The following is a 9,650-nucleotide window of genomic DNA, read 5'->3' on the forward strand; positions in this document are numbered from 1 at the left end:
TGCCTGCCTTCCTCAAAAAAAAAAAAAAAAGAAGCTATGGGTGACTTTGGAGAAAACAGTGTCAGTGGAACAATGAGGTCAGAAGCCAGAATGCAAAGAGTTAAGAAGGGAGTAAGAGGAAAGAAAGTGGGGGCATTGCTTCTATCCGTCCTACTCAAGTAGTTTAACCACGAAAGGGAGAAGAGATGTAGGACAAGAGTTAGAATGAATGGATGGAAGAAGTGAGGGTTTGTTTTGTTTAAACATGGTTATATTCAAAGGCAGGAAAGGAAGAGAGATTGAAGATAAGTGAGAGAGCAGAGATGATGGAGAGGGAAATCTGCTGGATGGAATGGGATCACTTGGGCATACCGAGGGCTTTGGTTTGGTAAGGAGAAGAGCCACCTTTTCTCCTGAGACAGGGATTAAGGAGGAGAAATGACAGTCAACATCTTAATGATGCAAGATGAAAAGGAGGGGAGAAGAACGGCCTCCTTTTTTTTAGTGAAATATGAGGCACATACTCTGTGTACACCTATGCCAGGCCTGCACAACCTGAGACCCGTAGGCCACTTGCTGCCTGAAATCCTTTGGCAGGCTAAAGGTTGTGCAGGCCTGCCCTATGCTAGTATCATGTAGGCATCTTTGAAATTTCTTGTCCTTAAAAAGGTTGGGAACCACTAGTGTGATGGAGCGTTGGATTTAAAGTCAGAAGACTGAAGTCCAGTCCTGGTGTGCTCCTTCATTCCTCATGACCATAGCTCAGTCACTTTACTTCTCTGGCCTCAGTTTCTCTCATTCTTTTAATCTTCTCTTTCCATTTTCGACAGACTTTTTGTTGTTTGATTCGTGGCTCTTAAACTTATTTAGGTCTTCTTTAGCCTTTGCATTTTTTGTTCAGTTAAACTTTCTAAGGCACCTATTTCGTATTCTCTCTTCTAAAAAGTTTCTATATTATTGCTTTATAAACCTTGCCCTCTGGGCCTCTTTATCTTTGTGGCTCACTAAAAATGCCATTGTCTGATAGTGATAGAATATTGCCCCATGGTAGGAATTTTCCTATGTCCCTGATTGTGTAGCTCATTAACCTTTGCCCTCATCATGGCCATTTGTTTTCCTTCCCATTTGCCTTCAAATCTTCTGGGGTCCATGCCCTTCCACTGTACTGGGTCTCAGTTGCCTGCAGGAGCGCTGGTTCCCCTTCTCCTGAGGCAAGAAGAGTAGTCTTTCTAAGAACCAAATCCTTGTAGGTTTTTCCCATTATGAGATTTCCATCTCCCTTTGTAGAATATCTCTCTTTTCTCATAAGGACATTCATCGATGGTACCCCTCCAATCACTGAAATAATATTTCTCTTTGTCTTTCTCCATTTCAATCCCTCCCTTTGCCTCCTCATCCATTTTCCTATAGACTCTCTTCTTCCTAGGTGACTATAGGAATTATTTTCCCTTCATTGTTAACCTTAACTTGATTAGGATATATCTCATATATTCCCCTCTGTCTTCTTCCACTACTTTCCCCTTTTGTGACCACCTCATTCTCTAATTTAGTTATACTAAAACATTGATTCACCTGTAGGCAAGGTGATTTGCAGTTTACTCGATGATATTTCAGCCCTGTTTCTCCACCATCACTTCTGTTTGATGTCTGCTTTCACCCCATCTCCTTGTATACTTTTAAAAAGAAATCTCAATATTCTCTCTTATTATTTTGTTGGTATTGTTCTTGGTTGCTGTATTTGTTTACCTTTCTTTATATTTATGTTGCCTAGGGTATTTGAAAAGTAGATAATTTGTTTAGGCCGGGCATTCTTTCTAGGAATGCTTCAAACATCTCTTTTAAGTGAAATGTCCATTTTTTTTTTCATTAATAGTTAGGTTCAGGTTCGCAAGTCATGTCACCTTGTGTGGAATCCTGAGCTCCTTTAATCTTCAGAACATTCATTCCTGCAACTTCTGGTGGGAACAGTATTATGATATTGTAATTTTTTGTCTTTATATTTGAAGGTTTTTCTCCTGGTTGCTTTCAGAATTTGTTGTTTGCCATCATAACTGTTAAATTTAACCACAGTGTGTCATGGAACTTATAACATAGGTTCTTAATTTTGAAGGGAAGGCAATTCATAGGTTCTATCAACTGGCACTCTATTTTGTGTTTAGAAGTTGTGGGCAGCTTTCTTGCATTAGTTCTTGAATTATATTTTCAAGATCAATGTTTTGCTTGTATGAACATCATGTTTTCTTTACTATTGTTTTTTGATTTTTTTCTTCTCTTCTACCAGATTTCACTGGTATGTATTTGCATTCCCAATCAATTATTTTTTCCTTCTTTGTGATACTCTCATCTGTGGATTCAAGATTTCCTATTCTGACCATTGTTTCTGCTGTGCAGGCCATAAATTCTGCTTTCACTATTCTTATTTCTCTTTTACATGATTTAGTAAAATCCTTCTGTGTTTCTGTGCTTCTTGGGAATCCACAGGATCCCTTGCCTCATCAGATGTTGATTCCTTTTCCTCTGTCTTGCCTGAGACAGGACTGTGGCAATGCTCTATGCTACAACAGAACTCAGTCAGAGAACTGAGGGAAAAGGGAACTAGGGAAGCACATTATAGTGTGTGGGTGTGTGACACTCCGCTAAACCTGGGGGAAAGAGACCAGCATCTAGCTAGGGCCAGTTCTATCCCCTCAGAGTCACTTGGGATAGAAACTGAGGCTGGTGAATTATGAATTACCCAGCATGAGAGTATTCTGAGTCAGTTTTAGGGACCAGCACTCAGGGAAACTGTGATCAAAGGAGGAGTAAGAAAGTGAATCATAGAAGAATATAAAGAAAAAAGACTGAAAATACCAAAGATACCAGGAGAAAGAAAACCCCAGTAAAGACCCTGAGCATTAACATATAAATCAATAGGGAAGATGTTATCAATGGGACTATGGCCTCTAGATCAACTAAATTTTGTTTACAAAAAACTCACTTGAAACATAAAGTTTCATACAAAGTTGAAACAAAGGCCTGTAGCAAAATCTATTATAATTAAGCTGAACTCAAAAAAGCAGGGATAGTAATCATGATCTCAGACAAGGCAATCACAAAAAGTAAATTGTTAAGAGATTAAAATGTAAACTACACTATGCTAAAAGGTACTATGTATAATGAATTAATATCAATAATTTACATATATGCAACAAAAAGCACTATATATAAATACTTAAAGAAAAAGCTAAATAGGTTACAGGGAAAATAGAACACAAACTATAACAGTAAGGAAACTGAATGCACCCCTTTCAGATATAATCTAATAGGAACAAAAAAAAGAAAGAAAAAAGAAAAAGGGTAAAGACCTGAACAGGATGTTGGAAAATTCAGATGCTAGATGTACAGTGGTTATTGGATGGGAATAGAAAGAAGTGTGCTTATTATCAGGACTCTCAACCTGGAGTCTGTGGACCCCATTTGGTCCACAAATAGACATTACAGCACCTATGAAATTGGATTAGAATAAAATGACACTTTATTTCAATACAATTGTTTTTATTATGTCTTATGTGTTTTATTTTATGCATCTGAAAATATTATTCTGAGAAAGGGTATATATGCCTTACCAGACTGCCAAAGGGGTCCAAAGGACCAATAAAATTAAGGATTCCAGGATTAGGGCATAAAAACTCAAAAATAAATGTAGAAAAACAGAAACATCAAACATATCTTTACTGACTATAATGTGATAAAATTATATTCAATAAAGGCTATTGAAGAAAGGATTAAAATTAATTGGAGACTAAAAAAATCATAAGAAATTGGTATATCAGAGGGTAAGTCATGCAAATGATAGGTAATTTCATAAAAGAAAATAAAAACAATGAAACAACATAACAAATTTTACAGGATTCAGTCAAAGCAGTCTTCATGGGAAAATTTATATATCTAACATGTTCATCAACAAAAGAGAGAAAGAGCAGATTAATGAATTGTGAATGCAATTTAAAAAGCTAGAAAACCACCATTTTAAAAAAACCCACCAAGATGGAAATAATGAAAATCAAAGAAAAGGTTAACAAAATTCAAAGCAAAAATCCATCAAATTAATGAATTAAACTAGGAGCTTCTTAGACTGGTTTGTGGAGAGGTTAATAGAATAGATTAAGCATTAGCTAATTTGATTTTTTAAATGAGAAATGGCAAATTACCAGTATCTAAAATCAAAAAAGGAGAATTCACATGAAAGGAAGAAAAAAATAAAGGAAATTAATAGAAACCATTTATCCAATTAAATGCAAATAAAACTGAAAACTTAAATGGATGAATCTTTCTAATAATATAAAATGCCAGGATTATCAAAACAAAAGTAGTGGATTTAAATAACCCAACTACAGAAAAAGAAACTGAATAATAAATGAAGTAATTCCCAAGAAAGAACTCTGGCCCTACATAGATTTTCAAAGGAATTTTATCAAACATTCAAAGAATAATTTTAACATATAAACTGTTTACAAAAATAGGAAAAGAAGGGGCCCTACTTTTTCCCCTCTATGAAACAATATGGTCTTGATACTTAAACCAGAAAGAGTCAAAACAAAGAAAATTACAGAACAGTATCTCTAATGAACATCAACACAAAAATTTTAAATAAAACATAAGCAAAGATAGCAACATACCATAAAGGTTATATACTATAACCAGGTTACATTTAGACAAGAAATGCTGAGTTTAGTTCATTATTAGAAAACCTATAAATATAAAAGACCATGTTAATTAAGAACAACAGAAGTAATATGTCAACTATTGTAGAAAAATCTTTCAACAAAATATAAAATCCATTTCTGTTTAAAAAAACACTAAAAAAGAAGAATAGATTTATTTAATTTATTAAATAGCAACTATATAAAACTAAAAGCCAGCATTTATGAAGTGGGGATAAATTAGAAACCTTTCAACAAGATGAGGAGTAAAGCAAGGGTGTTCACTATCACCACTACTATTTGATATGTTAGAAATGTGAGCCATAGAATAAGACAAGAAGAAATATTTGATGGGATAAGCATAGCAAAGATGAAACAAATCTATCTCTTTTTGCAAAATGACACCATGGTTTACAAAGAGAACCCTAATGAGTCAACTAGAATTATTTAAAACTTTAGCAAAATTAGCAAAGCTTCAGGATTTAAGCAAATCCACAGACAACCCATGATTCCAGACAACTAATAATGAATCATTGTTGCTCACATCCTGACAGAGAGGTTACTGACTCAGGGTGCAGAATGAGACATATATTTTTTACTATGGCCAATGCAGCTATTTGTTTTGACTGACCATGCATATCTTGTACAAGGTTTTTTATTTTGTTTTCTTTTCTTTTTTCAATTAGGTAGGGAGGACAGGGGAAGATAATAATATTTTCCAACTGAAAAAATCAAATTTTTAATTCAAAAAAATTCCCATTTGTGTGAAGATGGAGAAGTGAAAGACTGTATTTCTTCCCTATCTTAAATATCAGCAATTTCTTCAACTAAAACTACATGCATGATTGTAGGTCCCTTAATCAACTTTCTCTAGACTCCTTTTGCTTGTAAATGTTCTCTCTTAAATATGCCATCCGAGTTAAACACAAACAACACTTTTGGTGTAATCTCTCCAGTCAGAGTATAACAAAAATATCATATCCATCCTTTTGAATTCTGCTTTATTAAGAAGAGATAATTGAAGTAGCTTTTAAAAAAGTCATACCACTGATTCAAATAAAGCTTGCTATCCAGTAAATTCCTATAGCCTTTTTTTCCACAAGAACGTGTCTATCCTTGTCTATCCTTGCTTCTTCAAGTAACGTGCTTGAGTTTTGAACCCAAATATGACTTTACATTTGTTTCCATTCCATTTCACTTTATTCAGTTTGAGCCTGTTGAAATCCTTTTAGATCCAATATCTTACTCTTCCTTACTTCTTCATAAATCCTGAAAGATTGGAGGTATAAGTTTGTTCTAACAACTTTTAAGCTATCTTACTGCATTTTACTATTAAGAATTACTTTAGGAGCACAAGGAATATTTAGTTTGCTGCCTATCTAATCCATGCATTATATTAACAAAACTACATTGGAATAAGATTTGTCAAATGAGGCAATCAAAAAGATTATAAATTATGACTTTGAATTTTATAGAATATTAGTGAATAGAAATAGTTCCCTCTGGAAATATCTCTTTGTCTTATACAACAGTTTGAGGGCCCTTTAAAAGTATGTACTACACACTTAAAACATTAAATCTTAAGACAAAAAATTAAAATTATAAAGTGGAACACTTAAGATAGTGAAAATCACCACATACAGGTAAGACACAAGTGCGACTTTGCTACACACTTTAAGATGAGAAAATCTAGAGCTGGAAAGAACTTCAGAAACTATCTAGTTTGAATTTCTCATTTTACAGATAGGGAAACTGAAATAAGATAATATTCAGTGATGCTCAATCCCACATACAGAAAGAAGCCTCAGTCAAATATGAAGTTTGAATCTACTTCATCTGACCCTGGGGCAACCTTCTTTGAAAACCTATAATAAATAGCAATAAGACAAGAAAAAAATTGAAGGAATAAAAGCAGGCAATGAGGAAATAAAACTATCACTCTTTGCACATGATATGATGGTATAGAGAACCCTAGAGAATGAACTAAAAAAAGTCGTCGAAACAGGAACATCTTAAGCAAAGTTGCAGGATATAAAATAACCACATAAACATCAGCAGTTTTTCTATCTTTTTTTATTTCTGAACTTTAGAAATAAAACAAGCATTTCCATAACATAGCAGAATAGAAAAAAAATGATTGCACATGAAACTGCAAATCTTTAATATATAATAAAGTTATGTTGCAACTTTCTTTCCTTTTTTCTTCCCCCCTCTCCGCTCCCTCCCCCAAGCTAGAGATGGCTCCAACCATTAGACACATGTGTGTGTGTGTGGTGTGTGTGTGTGTGTGTGTAGGTGTGTGTGAGAAAATCATTTATACATACTTCTATTAATCAGTTCATTCTCTGGATGTGGATGCCATCTTCCTTCATAGGTTCTTGGTAACTTGGGTATTTATAATAGTCAAAATAACTTAGTTGCTCAACGTGGTTCTTAAAATAACGTTGCTATTACTATATATAATGTCTTGGTTCTGCTCATTTTACTCTTCATTATTTCATGTAAATCTACCCATGTTTTTCTAAGATCATCGAGCTCATAATTTCTTATAGTACAGCAGTATTCCATCAAGATCATACACCATGACTTGTTCAGCCACTCTGCAATTGATGGGCATCCCTGCAATTAGTAGTGCTATTGCTAAGTCAAAGGGAATAGGCAGTTTAATAATCCTTTGGGTATAATTCCAGATTGTTGTCCAAAATGTTCTCCAAGTGTGGATCAGTTCACAGTTCCACCAACAGTGAATCACTGTCCCAATTTTTCCACATCCCCTCCAACATTTGTTGCTTTCTCCTTCGATCATTTTAGCCAATCTGATAGGTATAAAATGATATCTCAACGTTATTTTAATTTGCATTTCTCTAATCAATAATGATTTGGAGAATTTTTTCATATGACTATAAACTGTTTTGATTTCTTCATTAGAAAACTGCCTGTTCACATCCTTTGACCATTTATCGATTAGGGAATGACTCTTATTCTTATAAATTTGAAAGTTCTTCAAATATTTGAGATATAAGACCTTTATCTGAGAAACCATAAAAACTTCCCCCCAATTTTCTGCTTTCCTTCTGACTTACATTTGATTTATTTGTAGATAACTTTTTAAATGTAATGTAATCGAAATTATCTATTTTACACCTTAGCACTGCTCTCTATCTCTTGTTTATTCACAAATTGTTCATCTATCCATATGTCTGAAAGGTAATAAGTTCCACGTTCCTCAAATTTTCTTGCAATCTCTCTTTATGTCTAGGTCATGTATTCATTTCGACTTTATCTTGGTAAATGGCGTAAGACATTGCTCTATGCCCGATTTCTGCCAGACTGCTTTCTAGCTTTCCCTACTCTGAATGCAGATTGAAGCATACTTTTTCCTTATTTTTATCGTTTCATTTTTCGTTTTCTTCTGCAACATGCTTAATATGGAGGTATTTTGCATGACCTCACACACAAATCTATATCAAATTGCTTGCCTTTTTAGGGAGGAGGGGGGAGGGGCCGAGGGAGAAAGTGAATTTGGAACTCAATTTTTTAAATGTTAAAAAAAATCCTTTACATGTAACTGGGGAATACTTAATAAAACAGATAAAAATAATTCTAAAGTAATTTAAAAAAGAAAAAATTTAGAGCTATAGCTAAAAGGTAAATTCAATACAAGCAGTTAAGTGGGAAAATGTGTGCCGTGGTTAAGTTTGGTCACTGCGGAGAATACCAGAGAAAAGCTGCGTCCTCAATAGATACATTTTCAAATAACCTTTCCCTGAACTCTGCTGTCTGTTCCACCTGGCAGGATGCACTTTTGAACTTTTCTCCTGTCTTGGCTCCCCCCTCCCCCCCCCCCCCCCGTCTTTGTCTCTTTCTCTTGCCTTCCCCTCCTTCCTTCTCCCCTCCTCCACTTTTCCTCCTTCCCACGTGCCACTCCATGCCCCCAGGTTCTAGCCTCGTTCAGGTCTCCCAATGCTGAGCTTGCGCACCGCCTCGTGCCTCATTTTCTCCGGCTATCCCTCCCCTTCTCCCTTCCCTCCCCCCACTCGCGGATGCCCCCCCCCAAACTCCCGACCACACCCTTCCCTTCCACCCCTCCCCCCTCTACTGTCAACCTAGCACGAAGCTCGGGAGCGGCTTGCACGAGCTGCGGGGCTGAGCGCGTGGCTGGAGGCCGGAGAAGGCCGGAGGTGGCCAGAGGAGGCTCGAGGCGAGTCAGATCGAAGGCCACTGAGAGGGGGGGATCTGGGGAGGAGGGAAAAGTGGGCTCGTGGTTGGAGGCCGACGATGAGCACAGGTCAGCGTTTGACCTGACCTGCGTGGGAGAAGGCCAGTCCTGGAAGGCCGCGGCCAGTGGCGAGGGTGAGGAGCTCTGGGGGCTCGCGCCATCACCTGCCGGACAGCCTCTAGTCAGCTTGGGTTAGGGGGTCAGCGGGTCAGGGGCGGAGGCCGGGGCTGGCCTCGAGGGTGGTCTGGGGGACGCGGCCAGCGTGCGTGCCTGCGTGGGAGCGATTAAAGGGCCTGGGCTGGGGGGCTGGGTCAAACTCTCGTTGGGGGGAAGGGGAAGGGACGGGGAGGGGGGGAAGGGACGGGGAGAGGGGGGGAAGGGACGGGAGAGGAGGGGAAGGGACGGGAGAGGAGGGGGAAGGGACGGGGAAGGAGGGGGACGGGACGGGATGGGGAGAGAAAAGGAAAGGCCCGGCTTAGCGGAAGGCAGTGGCCTGGCCCCACTTGGCGGAATGCAATAATGAGCCACCTTGGTTAGTGAAAGGAAATCATGTCCTGGCCCGGTTAGCGGAAGCAATCGAAAGCATTCTCCGGCCGCAGTTATTAGAGGTTAATTAATAGGCCGACCTTGGTTAGCATAGGGTTAACAAAAGGCCAAGGCACTAACGGGTTTACCGAGGCCAAGGGCCTGGCCCGATTAACGGAAGGCAGTGGGCCAACCCGATAGCCGAAGGTAGGGGCCCCAACCCTTTTAGGGGAAGGCAGCGGGAG

Source organism: Trichosurus vulpecula, chromosome 3 (assembly GCF_011100635.1).
Source record: "Trichosurus vulpecula isolate mTriVul1 chromosome 3, mTriVul1.pri, whole genome shotgun sequence".
Classification (NCBI taxonomy): domain Eukaryota; kingdom Metazoa; phylum Chordata; class Mammalia; order Diprotodontia; family Phalangeridae; genus Trichosurus; species Trichosurus vulpecula.